Source organism: Medicago sativa, chromosome 6, assembly GCF_051527215.1.
Source record: "Medicago sativa cultivar Bolivia chromosome 6, Bolivia_mono, whole genome shotgun sequence".
Lineage (NCBI taxonomy): Eukaryota > Viridiplantae > Streptophyta > Magnoliopsida > Fabales > Fabaceae > Medicago > Medicago sativa.
This window is the reverse complement of record NC_140754.1, coordinates 71282352-71296690: the sequence shown is the minus strand read 5'-3', so window position 1 is coordinate 71296690 and position 14339 is coordinate 71282352. Positions and strand designations below refer to the sequence as shown.

Below are 14339 nucleotides of genomic sequence, written 5' to 3'. Positions count from 1 at the left end.
TTAAAGCAAGGTGAAATATGGATTTCAACCCACTAGAAAATCTTCCAATGTGATTTTCCGATTCAAATGTTGAAGGTCATTTGATTTGAGTAAAATAGTGGGAGCATATTTAATTAAAGACCTAATTAATTATGTTTTTAAATCATGATACATTTAATTTATTTATTTTCTGTATTTAGAATTTCTTCGCCATATACATTTTTATTATACTGTTAAATGTTCTTATGAAGAACAAAATCTTCAGAAAGGAGTTTCTGAATTGGTACAAAATTAAGAATTGTTCTTAAGAATAAGGAAAATTGTATAATTTCGAGCAATCATTTCCTAGCAGCTTTAAATTCGAAAAGAATGCTTGTCAGAAGCATCAGGTCGATTGAGTGGATATAAGATATCCTATAGTGGTAATGACAACGGATAATGATATGATCATTAACCTCAATGTTATAACTGCAAGATACGATAAAGAGTTTCAACCTATCAAGTAGATGGAAATGGATAAGAATAAAATTCAAACTTTGCTTCTCTACCTGGGAAGGTTAAACATGGTTGCTAAATAGGGAAGCAATTATTTCAAAAGTTGAAAAACAAAATTGCTCGTAATTTTGTAAGAGTCAAAATAAGAAAGAAGTAAGACTTCTTATTTACCCATATAGTTATATAAAGTTAAATTTCTACTTCTGCATCATAAGTATATGATACTTGATCTTATATTTGTTGAAATATAGAGTTTTAAAGAAGGAGAACATTAACTATAAGTGAAGTCCACCTACGTCTAGAACGGAACAAATAGTTTCATTGACTATAAGAGTTTATGCTTGGACTTAAACTTAATTTGATATGGAACCAAATAATTGTTATTAATTCCATATAATATAGAAGCATTATGTCCTAAATCTTGTATTGACAAGAGAAGGATTGTGTAGTTGAATAAAAGACAAATTTTGTCCTATTATCCGAATAATGCTTTCTATAAAAGTGTGTTAATCAAATAATGGAATTGATTTCCATGATCTTGATAACCTGATCTATAACATATGTGAAAAAGGATCAAATGAGATTTGAACCTTTTGTATATCATTGGCATTACTGTTTAGTACAAACAGGTGTGATTCACATTTCCAAAATCTATGGATATGGACTATTGGACTCATTTGATTTTACATCATTTGAAGGATGTGAGCCCCATCTTTCAAAATAGATTAGTATACCAGTCACCAACAAAGGTGAAAGGGCACATAATTTATTTGAGTTTATATACATATGAGATGTATATGGAGAACTAAACATATTTGCTAGATATTTTTCTATTACTTCATCTAACATTACTAAATCATTTAGTAGATAAGCAAAGTGTGTTTGACACGATTCACGAAAACTTTGAAATTGTTCAAAGATTTTAACAATGAAGTAAAATGAATAAGTTTGAAAGTATAAAGACTATACGAGTAAGTCGTGATGGTAAATGCTTGATTAATGAGTATAATGATTATTTATATCGCTTCATGTTTGACATGACTCGATCTAAAATAGTTTGATTATAACTCAAAGACTCTTTAAATTAATTAAATTACAGTTATTCTTCACCCACAACAAGTTCTAATTGAGCAATCATAAAGGCACCATATTAGATATGGAGGTAAGAGTACCTATTTTTGACTTTATGATAATATGAGGTTATATGGTTTACTAGATAAACTAAACTTCAAATTAAATGAATGTATACTTGTGGAGGTTCCCTTAGGAAACTAGAGGATACTATTTCTACATCTTCTTCCTTGACAAAAGTTGTTTGTCGCTAGAACTGGAGTATTCCCTTTCAAGGAGTATAGCTCTGCAAGAGCCAGTGGGAGTGATGTAGAACTTGAATTAAGTCAAGTACCACAAAATATACGTTTCTCTAAGAATGGAACATGAACTAATTCAACAAAGGGTTGTTGGTAAATCGGTAGTTCGAGTAGCACATGATCTAGATGAGTATGATATGTCATAACACTAGGATGAGAAACATGATCTTATCATGACTCAACAAGGTGATATGATGCTCATGGAAGATGAGCACCTGACTACTAGAAGGTCGCAAATGGCCTGATTTTGAGAAGTGGCTAGATGCCATGGGATCTTATAAAGAATCCATGTACACAAACCATATATGGATATTGGTTATGTCATCCAAATGAGTATGACTCATAAGATGAATGTGAGTTTTCTTATAGAAAACTGACATGGACGGTATTATGAATACCTTTAAGATGTGATTAATTGTAGAAGGTTTCATGCAACTCATGATACAAATCATGACGAAACTATTACATCATCATAATGCTTAAATCTAACAATCCCAGTTGTCATTGTTGTATAATACGAATTCTAGGAGATGGATAATGACGTTGCATTCTTTAATTAGAATGATCTTATATATGTATTTGACATATATGTAGGGTTTCGTTAATCCAAAGGATGCTAGAAAGGTACATATATTACAAAATTCATTTTTGAATTAGAGAAAACTTCTCGAAGTTGAATTGTTTATTTTATTAACGAAGTTTTATGAAAACTTTGATTAGTAATGAAATCTTGTGCACACAAGGAGATTAGTGGGAGCATTGATATTAGTTTCGTGGAGTATGTGGATGACATACTAGCTACCAAAACAATTTATCAACACATGTAAGACATGGTTAGAAAATTATTTTAAATATGTACCAAAATTGATTATAGTGTTCGACACTAGAATACCTTCAAGAAGATCCTTGAATGTCTTAAAGGACTATGGATTGTTTCTTGAACACAGATGAAAGAAACATTGTAAATAAGTTACAATGATATTGACTTTCATATTGGTGTACAGTATATCCAGATTGTAATTTGGAATAAATGTTATGCTAGGAGATCAACTATGAAATTTGTAAAAGTACAAGCTTCAGATAGTTGTTATTTCTATTACAGATGTCAAATATATATGATTTGGATTGCTTAGTTCATAACTGAGGGAAAACAGGTGTTTCTTGCGTTGCAGCTTCCATTGATCTCGTCTGAGATGAAATTGGTTTAAATCTTGAGAGTAATGAAAACTTGATCTCACCAATAATCCAAATATATACTTTGACACTTCAATTTCCTTTTGATAGAAGATCGAAAGTTGAAACTGAAAGAAGTATACCCTACCAACATAGGAAAGAGTTCCTTATCTGCTAGTAGAGTATCTTGCCCATAGTGAGCTGGATGCTAACACTTGACCAATAGATATTGAGTTAATATTTGATTGGCTTTTAGTGCTGGTGGGAGATTGTTGGAATAAGCCCTAATAGCCAATCTATGTCGATTGGGTTTGGCTTTGTATCATGATATTGATATAAGTATATATTGTGAATATATAATAATAAGGCATTTCTTTATTGATTTTGTTTTGTTTCAAAATAATAAAGTCCCTAGAATAGTTAGTCTGTTTTATGGAACATTAAGTATAACTTAATTGTGAGACCCCATTAAACATAAGGACACTATTCTTAAAGTATCCGTAGTCAAGCTTTATTGAGAAGTGGGATATCATTAAAGCATAGAGACTATTATGTGGGTAGACTGATGATCACATCTCACAGATCATGGATAAAAGAGTTATCAAGTCTTCACATAGATATAAATATTAGGAGTAATATTTATATTGGATTGACCCGTTATGAGAATACTACATAGTAAAAGTTATGAAAAGTGTCATAAGATATTCTCATAGTGATAGTGGTGTATTCCACCCTTCGACCTGAAACCACTATGTACCCTAGATGTTGGAGTCGAGTGCTTTGTCACCATTCAAACGTTGTCCGTAACAGGATGACTATAAAGTTGGTAGATGGGTACTCCATGAATCATGCTGAGGGACATGAGTGACCTAGATGGAATTTGCCCCTCCTACATAACAGGAGAAATGTCTACGGGCCCAATATTGAACTAGACAGGGATGACACGGTCTATGCCTTGTGTTCAATATAGACATGAGGGCAAAAGGGTAATTATACACATGATCATTATCACTGAAAGGTTTCGTCAGATCACATGACATTCTCGTCACTTGGGTAACACTTGATATACAATCAGAGGTGCTCACAATACAAATCAGATACAGACTCAATAACTTAAGAATTTCTAAGATAAGAACTTGAGAAACAGAAATTCTAAGTGAATGCAGAACAATTTCAGCAGAGGTTTGGCACTTGTAAAAATGTTTCGAGTCTTTCGTTCAGCATTACCAAATCTCTAGGTCTTCACTCCTTTATATATAGGTGTGAAAGAGACGTTGTGAAATTGCCAGCACATCAAAGAGTCGTTGTTGAAGCTTGATCTTTCGCCAATGATCGTTTGCCTGATTTGGTTGTTGTCCTATGAAGAACAAATTTGAAATCCATTCCTTATCGAAAGGAACATCTTAGCATGTGAAGCCGTATTCTGGAGCTGTTTTCTTGTCTTGTAGCGTGGACACAAAACTGAGTAGTGGAGAAGGTGGTTGTACAGTTCGTAAAATAGTACAATGTCAACGTTTTCGTCCAAATTGCAAGCACATGCCTTCAAACACCTTTGAAATGACCGTTGCAAAGTTCCACTAATCTTCTGTTGTCCTTTGATGAATTTCGATCCATGAAACAACTCTTGAATCCTTGAATTTTGCAAATCCAATTGATCTTCAGCTTCTTGTGAAATGGCTTCTGATGAGGCAGCTTCTGATGTTGCAGCTTCTGATGTTGTAGCTTCTGATGATGACGTGGCGCTTCAGGACTTCCAGTCTTCAAGAGCACTAGTCTTCAGGAGCACTTTTCTTCAGGAGCGCTTTTTATCTTCAGGAGCACTTTACTCTCTTCAGGAGCAGCTTGACTTCAGGAGCGCTTTTTGTCTTCAGGAGCATATTGCCTTCAGGAGTGTCTAAGATTCAATTTTGCTGATTCCTTTTGCTCTTTATTTGTTCTTCAGTACCAATTAATGATGTAAAATTTTAACTATGGTCCTGTACACTTGAAAAAATATGAGCTAGTCCAATTTACAATTTTTTAATACCTTGTTATCATCAAAACTCTTTAAGGTTCATTGTTAAACACATTTTCTTGCAACAAAGTGGGTCCGCAGAGAAACAAGTAAAGCCGTTGGAAGTAGATGAAGACAAGATCTAATGAGACAGTTTTATGTTAAAGTGTTACGATGCTTATGGAATAGTTTCATTGTGTCGTGAATTATATTGATTTGATGTTAGTGTTTGCCATGCAATGACCTTATAATGTTTCCTATGTGTTTTAAGTGTATTACGCTCATTAAGAACTTGAATTTGAGGTCTTTAAGCCAAATATACGAATTTTGAAATGCATGACCTGAATGAACTCACTAATGGCAAAGTATTTTGCCAAAAACCTTCAGAGGCAGCTCGCCATAGGCGAGTTTGTGGCGAAATCCACAACCTCTTGGAAGTTTTTGACTTGCTTCTAAGGTCTTCTAGTGTCTTCTGAGACATCTATTTACATCCTTTTTTAACATTAAAACCCCTCAAATGTCAAGTATCTATTATGCATCACATCTTAAAGTTTTCAAAGAAAAAGGCATTGGCAAACATTGATAAAATCAATCCAGATCAAGGTGACATTGGGAACTAATGTGTCAAGAGTTAAGTAGAAGTTGGATCAAGAGTTTTAAGGTTTTGTCATATGGAATGAACGTTGCGGATGTGAAAACATGAGGCGGAAAGTAAAGTGGTAAAGAGTTATGTGAAATCACAAGATTTCTGGATTTTGTGAAGTTATGGGTAAATTCTCGAGTCTATGTCTTGCTTAATTACCTTGCAAAGGCTCGCTACACTGATGAATCATAAAGTTTACGAAGTTTTGAAAATAAATACATGCATATGGGTGATTGGAGTTGACGTTTTAGAAATTTAAATGGAATTCTGTAGGTACCAGTCGGTCATGACTCGCGTAGAGTAAGCTAAATTCACTTGGACCAAGATTTGATGGCATAGTTGTGTTATCAACTCGATCCGTGAATTATATGGTGACGACTAGGACCCAGATTCACTATGTTTTTATATATATAATGAAGAATCATCAACGCCAATGACCCGTGTGTTAATTTATGAAGTCTTCTTAAAGAAAGAAATTAACGAGCAATCATTAGTATGATTACGCAAAACATAGTATGCGAGAATACGAAGATGCAATGTTGGATATTCAAGAAAGGCATGTATAAGTACATGGTGAGTCTATTATGGGAATTCGATATTGCTCGAGAACAATTTTAAGTATGATATGGATATGTCAAGAGGTAAACCTAACCAATGAGAATGTAAGGTCTATCCACATGTAAAGTAATATGATAATACGACAAGTCTATCATGAGATTCAATCTTCCAGGGCAATGAGAGGTGCAAGATTACGGTGTTGGTTGCCACATGAAAGGTCTTGAGAAGAGTTTAAGAAGACGGTAATCATATAGGAAAAGGAATGTGAAGTTTCACTCGTCTCAATGAATTAGAGTTTTGGTTAAAGTCAACCGGTGGGAATCAGAGTGGCGCAACGGAAATTAATCGGTAAGGTTTTTGACGGTATCCATGGAGCCTTGAGTTTGATGGTAAGAATCTTCATGAGGAATGTTCAGTGTGGTAATACGGTATTAGTGAGAAGCATTATGAGATGAGCGAAGAGTTCTCGAAATGTTAAGTAAGTAATGAGACTTATACAGTCAGTCATAGATATGGTAAAAGTATAATGGATGTGTATTCACCTAAGTAAGATAGGAAAGACTGGAGTCACCACAAATGTAGTAATTGGGTTGCCTAATTGGTGATATCGAATATGTGCAAGAATTGTTAGTCGGTTAGAAAGAGTATGTTCTATGACAAGAGAAATACATGTAAGATTCGGAAAGTTCCTTCTTAATACTCAAAGAAATGATCGAGTTATCAAGTGTGATAATCGGTATCCGAAGAAAAGGTGATATATGGAAGAAGGTAACAACATTTGAACGTTACCCGAATATGATGTTCTGAAGATTCAAGTTTAGTGTTCTTGGAGCAAGAGAACGAGATATCGTCATGTGGGTCAAGGATCCTACATGATTTATGTTATGCAGTAATGTGTGTCTCTAAGATATACATATAAGTTATGAAGAAATAGGAAATAATCTACTTTTGAAGTTTAAATAATTTTATCGTGAAAGGAGATACGATTCTTGAGTTATGCACGATGAGATTCATACCCTCATGTGCCATACTTGTTAAGTGATAACGATACTTGCTAGAATAATGTCAAACCATGATTTTATAACTTTTAAAGTTAAGAAGGGTAGTAAGGGACTTGGAAACGAAGTTATTTTAAAAACATGGTATCTTTATATTTTGAACCCAATGACACACGCCGTAAGAGAATAGGCTCACTTAAGACGTGCGGGCTTCAGGACCAACTCGTCATTAGCGAGCTTGGGGACGAGTTATAAACCTTTTTTAAAATTTAGTGACTCGTCATGTGGTTCTGCAGTGCCGTTATGGGTATGGTTTCGCAATGTTCTTTTAAAAAGTCATGCATCTATTCGTTCCAAGGACTCGTATACCAATATTTATTAAAGTCAATATATGTTAGAACAAGTATCATTATTATCTAACAAGATGTGACACTTGAGATTATGTAAGACACTATGGAAATTAAGGTTTGACGAAATTAACAATAATGTCCTTCAAAGGGGTCTTATGAGGCGTACAAGTTTATGTTAAGAGTATTCAAGTGCAAGTGGTCTAAGTCGGAAGATTCAAGAGCATACGAACTAAAGATTGGTTAAGGGATGTTAAGTGTATCCGCGTGTTTGATTTCGCTTCTCTTGGACAAGTTATATGAGTTACCCATGACTTTGGATACAATGAGATTGTAATGAGATCGGAAGATTTCTTAAGACTCTGAAGAGAGATAAGAGATTCGTAGAATCGTCAAGATAAGTAATGTAAGTAAGACGCATGAGTCTCAAAGTACAGTAAGGAAGATTACGTAAAAACTATGTGTATACATAATAAGATGTCTTAGATGCAATCAAGCACTGCAGGGCAAACCTGGAATCCGGTAGGACCCCAGTTAAAAGGCAAATCCTGAGTGTTCCAGTTAATGATAAGTTGCTCATATGAATGGTTAATGCTAAGCAGATAAGATATGGATCCGAGATAACTAGTCCAACATGCAGCAAGGGTAAGTTTTAGTCACGATGTTTTAAGGTAACTCTAGATTCGAGGATGATTTCAGGATTTAGAAGACTATATTCGGCTATATGCGGATTAAGAGACAGGATGAAATACAGGTGTTGATGAACAAAGTATACATTGAACTCTTTTGAGAGTGTAGGATCAAACATTGTATGACTGAAACCAGAGATGGTATAGTTTAGTCGCAATGAATGATAAGTGAATCTCTAAATTTCGAGGACAAAATTTTTTAAGGGGGATAGAGTGTAACATCCCGCTCGTTGATATTGGAATATTACCAACCGAACGTGTCAGAGAAGAAATGTTCATGGAATGTAAGTATGATGGAGAATATTTATTAACGATATCAGTTAAGTATGAACTTAAGTATCAGTGTCAGGTAAACACTATTAAGGCGAAGGGCAAAATGGTAAAAAGCCGCAAGGGAGTACATAAGTGATTTTGGGGCCAAAATATTCATTTTCCATTGCTATTTCTCTCTCTAGGTTTTTGAGAAGAGAATTCTCTCCTCCTTCTCTCTCTAGAACCGCCTCCTTTCTCTCAATCTTCTTCCATCAAAGCTTCCAAATACATGAGATTGGTGATCAAGCATGGATCAGAGAAGCTTCATGAACAGGAAACACCAAGAAGAAGAGGTTTAGCATGATTGAGGAACTTAAAGCTAGGGTTTGAGCTTGAGCAAGATGGATTTAAGCTTGTTAGATGCTGCAAAACATCATGTGAGTTCCTAGATAGAACCCACCTTTGGGATTATGTGTTTAATTTTAGCAAGAAAACATGATTTGTGTTAGTTTAGTCATGATGCAAGCTTTAGTACCCTAAAGCAAATCTTATTAATTCTATGTTAAAATTGCCATGAAATATGTATAATAATGTTTATACAAGTTGCTGAATGTGTATGATGCATTACAGGATCAGATTGAATGATGTTTGGGTCAAAAATACAAAATTTGCACTACAGACCCAAAGAAACTCGCCATAAGCCTAAAACTCGCTTATAGCGAGTTTCCTCAGAATAGCAACACGCCATAAGCGAGTTGGTTCCGCCATCTGCCACTTTTCTATGGCTTGTTGGCCTGTTAAGGGGCCGTAATGCATTCCAACGCCTTTCTTTCAATGGTATACAACTATATAACCCGTAAACAACATCTAATCCATGCACATAACATCAAACGATTCTTGGAATGAAAATCATGGCAAAATTAACATATGCATCAAGAATGGCATAAGAGAGTTTAAGTCGAGTTAATCGGGTAGTGATGAACTAAGAAAGGGAATAAATGTAGAGCTTCGACATAGCTTGTTGAGAACTAGAATGTGATGCATGTGTCCAATGTATGCTAAGACGTAGAGTGATTAGTGTATTCTCTTCACACATGAATTAGAACGACCATGCACGCATGCTAAGCCGTGAATAGACAATTTAATCTCTTCATTAAGAATGATTACGACTATGTAGATAGTTTACTGCCAAACAGGTATTTCACGGACCCGTGGTAAACGAGTAAGTATGTAGCTTACCACTAGTTGGATCGATTAAGGATCCGAGGTAAATGAGAAAGCATGTATAGGTTAGAAACCTTTCATGAATGTTTAAGACCGAGACTTTAATGAAAGACGTAGGTGTCGTGTCTCTTGTGATCCACACTAGGTTGGATCTCGAGGGGTTTCCGCTAGCTGAAACGGGATTAGCTCCACAAGGGGGTCCCGCACGTCACTGAGGGAGTTCCGATGTACCTTAGATAGGTTTTCATCGGTTAGATGGGGATTGTATTCGGGTTTACTCCACCTCGGGGCTCTTCGTAAAATGAACTCGGATAATGATTGTTTGTTCAACGCTAACCTCTAACTTTATGAATAAATACGATTATGATATGATGTTAGCCATAAACAAGTCGTGCAATAGAGCCTTAACGTAGATCGTCGAGAACTAGTATGAAAGCATGAATCCCTAAGTATGTCAAGATATGATATGTTGTTAGACACATACGGGTTTATGCAAATAGAGCAAGTTATGAATGTTATGCCGATGACGATCTTAGGTTTCCCTAATCGTCCGGTTTAGTATCGTGTCATGATTATGTTATGTTCAGGCCTCGATGCATTTAGCGTATCTTGGCATAGCGGTCTTAGATTCCCTTTAACCGCCATGACACGTATGAAGTAAGCAAGACCTGTGACAAGTTAAGTTGAACCTACGACGGATATAGTATACACAACCGTCTAGGCAAGCATGACCACACATGTATAATCAACCGGCAGGTTGTATTGTAGACACGTGGTGACCGTAGGTTTCCCCCGAGGTTACCTATAGCCTAGAATTAGGTGGAACTCACTGAGACATTATGTCTCATCCCAATCCTTATTTGTTTCAGATAAACAGGTTGGATTGCATGCTCGTAGCAGAATGGATATTTCAGCAAGCGATCGTTCGTACCCGCTGCAGGATGCCAGAGATTTCAAGGATGTATTTTCTACATTTTGGACTAGTAGTAGAGTATATTTGTTTGTACGAACGCTCATTGTTATATAGATTATTCATTCAATGTATTATTGTTGTAAATATTAATGTATCCAGTATCAAGTTAATGCACATGCTAAACTTCCTAGGTACGTTTAGTATGGGGGTTACATAAGGGGCCGGGATGCCAACAAATTTTAAATTGCTTATTTTATCTCATTGATTTATAAAAAAAAATTATATATTTTTAACCAAAATTCTCAAGCCTAGATTTTTTTTATTTATGTTTTTACAATGACAATTTTACGTCCCATAACTAGTTAATCCTCGTTCTCTTCTTACGCTAGAGAACACAACATTTTTCTCAACTGGTGCAATTTTCATATTTAAATGTATTAATTTGGTATAAAAAGATGTCAAAAACAACCCTATATTAATTTTAATTTGTAAAAAAAAAAAAAAAAAAAAAAAAAAAAAGTGTTGTTACCTCTTCCATGTGTTATTTAAGCATCTATTTTTTTACATCATTCAATATTGTTGTTTCTCTTTTTGGGTTTCCTCCTATATACTACAAGAGGCCAAAATATAAATAAACAATATGTATAATATATTTAAAAAAAAAATAATGAAAAACCTTAGACAATTAACATTAATTATAATATCATAATTGACTTTTGCAACTCCTAAGAACTAAAAACCATTTAATTAAAGTTAAAAAAGTATGAAGTTTTACTTATTAAACGACGAAAAATACCTTTACATTACAATCAAAGGAGTTAAAATATGGCTAAAATTCTAATGTTTGTTAGTGTTTTGATCATCTTCCTTTCTCTACTTTCGGTTGAAACCAAACAAAGTATGTTTTATTTCACACCATTTTTAAATTTTCTGGTTTGTGTTATAAACACTATTTTATTATCCTTTAGTAATATTTCTTTTTGTGATTTGACAATGCAGCTAATATTCCTTGTACGTGTAATCAGGATTGTCCAAGACGGTTATATCCTAAATATATGGTGTGCTTTCATGGTTTCTGTCGGCATTATTATCCATAATAATCAAATTTAAAAATAATATCTTTTCTTAAATCATATAATAATATTTTACCTTTATTATAGACAAATAAATTTGAAAATAATTATGATTCCTAAATTCATATAATAAAGTTTGCATTATGTTTCTATGGCTTTTGAATTTTATAAAAAAGTTAAAACTTATATGATCATGTTAGGTCTAAGATGGTTAACTTGTTGGAGAAGACTCGATGTGTGCAAGAATATAATCGTTTTCATCCACCGCGATCCATCGTGGGTCCGTCTCCACAAGAGGGGAGTGTTGTATCTGCACGTGCTCCGACAAATAAGTCATTTGGGGGGATTAAGAGAGTGCGGCTAATAATATGTTACAAAGTAAGATACATGACTCAATGTTGTAGATTAATATTTATAGGGAATAAGTACGGTTTTTGGCTGTCAAGCCTTATCTTAGACAGGAGTCCATAAGGGACATGTGTTGCCATTTTAAGGGTAATGTGACATTAGATCCGAATTAGACGGTCAAGATTTGTTGATGCAAACCATTATCTAGTGGGATTTAAGGTGTGTCCATCGTATGGACTTGCCTGACTTCAATTCCTGAATCAGGCTCCGGTCTAGACCAGATTGGACCTTTGCCTAGTTCAGAACAATTTCCCCCAAAGTTATAGGTTGAGGGAATCAAACTCTAACTTGATAGAAGTTTTCGTAGGTCCAACCTGTAACATCCCGTTTTTCTTTAGGATTATTTTATTTATTTATTATATGTGTTTAGTCGCTTATTTGTGCGTTTGAATATGGATTAGTGGGTTTTTAGGCGAGAGGGGTATTTTAGTCATTTTTAGGATTAAGGGTATTTTGGTAATTGAGGAGTGGCGGTAAACTAGTAATTTTAGAATAAAGGGTATTTTAGTGTTTTTGTGTGAATGGTCATTTTTTACTAAGATTAACAATAACTTGAGGTAATTATTTTTATATGGTAATTAATGAGATGGTTAATGAGTTAAGCGAGTAGTAACTTTTTAATTAAGTGGTAAGAGACACTAAGTATAACACCCTAAACCTCGAATGCAATAAATCATGAAAATAAATCAAATATTCGAAAAAGTTTAGATGTTAAACCTTCATTTTCTCAAAACATGCATAAATTGGTTTTCATAAAATCACAACGGAATTAGACAATAAGTCTCAGCAAATAAATCCAACAACAGATAAAAGCATAAATGCAAAAGTCCCGACACGCCTAATTAGAGCCCTAAACTAGACTCCAAGCAAAGATAAAGAGGTAGCTCCACGTTAATCCTCAAGAAACTCACAAATAATAAGATATCAATCATGCACGCCGTCTACATCATTCATACAAATGGGTAGGCAGTCAACCAAACGATCATTGGGGGTTAGATAATATTTCACATAATAAAATATAATCAAGTAAAAGCATTCAAGGATTTCAAGTATAGCATATATACATGCTTATCATTCTTAGAATACTAACTACATGTGAATATTATCATACTTCAATCATAGCATATTAAACATATTCATTTTCAATATCAACTAAATAAACTCTTAATCGAGCCATCCAACAATGAATCATCACATCAACATTATTTCTCAAGTATACAAGCATAATCAAACAACATATAAAAGTTCACAATTCCACGTAGTCACAACGTTCACCAAATTTCACCAATGCACATAATCACCAAATCACGTAGTCAAGTATGACACATTTTACCAATCTCATGTGCATGCGATGTTCTAGACACTTCTACATGCATGTGGTACCAAGTTTGGATTTCAGATGAAATCTTACCGAGTTATCCACTAATGTAATAATCACCACCAATTACATGACTATGAATGCATGGACTTTCAAGTAAAGACTCGACAATGCAAACATCACCAACTCTATATTATACAATTTACACTATCATATAATATCTTCATCAAAATTCACCATTGAATTATCAAGCATTTACATCCATACAATCAACAAGTCATAATCAACAAAAAGAGCCAACATCATAATCATCATCAACATTTATCACCTCAAGGGACAACATCATCTCACAAAGCACAATTTGCATAATAGATGAACAAGCAACCACATCATGATACCCAACACAATATACACAAATCAATGATTGATTCATTCTTATTTCATCATATTAACATGATTACAAAGTCAATTGCAAGTTATGTTCTATCATTTTACCAAAGTTCATCTCATTTTACAAAATCTTCCATTTTCAAATATTTCACCAAGATAAGGCATCATGCTCATACACATCACAAAATCATTCCTATTTACCTCCTAACGTCACATTAGGTCAAGCATATCATCACTATTTAACAAGTCCGTTTAATTTTAAAAATTTGCAAATTTCGTCTCCTTTTTCTTCATTTTTCAAAGTCAATTCATTTCTATTATAAATCTATGTTAAACCACTTCTAGAAGTTCAATTACACTCCATTTAATTAGACTTAGGTGTTAGGGATCCATTGGTATGCTCAAAAGCCCTTTTAAAATTGAAAAATCAGAGTTTCCGCGCACGGTTGTCACGGTTGTGCCAGCAGGTGGCACTGTCACGGTCGTGTCACCCTAACCAGAATATCATGCACGACC

General features: G+C 34.3%; 1 long non-coding RNA gene across 1 annotated transcript; it reads left to right on the top strand.

The window, feature by feature from the left end:
* The first annotated feature begins 11316 nt into the window (after positions 1 to 11316).
* Positions 11317 to 11859, top strand: LOC146916627 (uncharacterized). The gene is made up of 2 exons (XR_015015171.1): positions 11317 to 11532; positions 11634 to 11859. It is a non-coding gene; the product is annotated as an uncharacterized LOC146916627 (long non-coding RNA).
* The last annotated feature ends 2480 nt before the right edge of the window (positions 11860 to 14339 follow it).